Raw genomic sequence first — 1,281 nt, 5'->3', positions numbered from 1 at the left:
TTGATTCCTGTGGCTGTGTGCAGTACATTCATTTTCAATGCACAGGTACAGTAATATCCAGAGGGGAATTTGGGGGGGGGGATAGAGAAGAAGTGCAAAAGTTTGGCAAAAACAAGTTTTGAATGACTAGTTACCCCAAGGGCTGAAATGCCATACATTTTATGTCATTACATCTTCAATTATAACAGTGATGTTTTTCTTTTTTAGCTTTTTGAGTTGTACCTATGTGAGCTTTAAATTTCACCAGTTTTAAGAATTCGAAGAAAGTTTTGAAGAGTTTTTTTTTTTTTTTTTCATTGTATGGACAAAAACACTGAGACATTTCACAAAATAGCTTTCTTTGTGCTCTATGGAAGGGGGAAAAAAACGCATACAGGTTTGGAATTGCATGAGGGAAAGTATATGATGACAGGATTTTCCTTTTTGGGTAACCTTTCTCCTGTACAGCAGTGCAGTACGTTAGTTCATTTACAATGCAGATAGTATCCAGATGGACATGTGAGGTACTTGGAAGGAGAGAGTGCAAGATCAGTGTAACAACAGTACAAAAACCATGTGATATAAAGGCTCAGGCTTAAATGTATGCAATGAGTTTTGTACACAAATATAAATTGTGTATCTATGAAATCCCAGTAACACTTTAGATTAGGGAACACTATTAACTAGTTGTTTATTAGCATGCATATCGCCAGCATATTGGCTGTTTATTTGTACTTATAAAGCACATATTAATGTCTTATTTTGCATGAACCTGTTCTAGATCCTTTAACCCTATACCTAAACACAACTACTACAACAACTACCTTACTATCAATAAGCAGCAAATTAGAGTTTATTTAGGTAAAACTCTTAGTTAAGAGTGAATATGTGTTCCCTAATCTGAAGGGTTACTGAATTTACTAACAAAAGTAATAATGATTTGTTTTAAGAGTTGGGTAAGTTGGACTAGATAGTGAAGGAAAAGCAGCCAACATACTTGACAAATGCTTCGATACTGCTTAAAGGGGTCATATGATGCGATTTAAATTTTTCCTTTCTCTTTGGAGTGTTACTCTTGGTGCATAAAGAAGATCTGTAAAGTTACAAAGACTAAAGTCTCAAATCCAAAGAGATATTCTTTATAAAAGTTAAGAGTCAGCCACACCTACCTCGCCCCCACATATCTACGTCACTATGTGGGAAGATTTGCATAATGCCGCCCAAATGTTCACGCAAAGAAAGAAGGCGTAACTTTTATTCTCGCTGTAGTATTGTTGCCGCCGCCGCCGCCATGCCGTGAAG

At 36.4% G+C, this 1,281-nt stretch overlaps 1 protein-coding gene across 1 annotated transcript in view; it reads left to right on the top strand.

The window, feature by feature from the left end:
* The window catches only part of LOC107744019 (transforming growth factor beta-1-like), an 18,368-nt gene that overhangs the window by 15,036 nt on the left and 2,051 nt on the right, over nt 1-1,281 (top strand). The gene's annotated exons all lie outside the window — the stretch shown is intronic.

The sequence above is a fragment of the Sinocyclocheilus rhinocerous genome, unplaced genomic scaffold (assembly GCF_001515625.1).
Source record: "Sinocyclocheilus rhinocerous isolate Xijiao unplaced genomic scaffold, SAMN03320098_v1.1 scaffold407, whole genome shotgun sequence".
Taxonomy (NCBI): domain Eukaryota; kingdom Metazoa; phylum Chordata; class Actinopteri; order Cypriniformes; family Cyprinidae; genus Sinocyclocheilus; species Sinocyclocheilus rhinocerous.
Note: the sequence above shows the minus strand (reverse complement) of the source record. Positions and strands in the feature narration are given on the sequence as shown.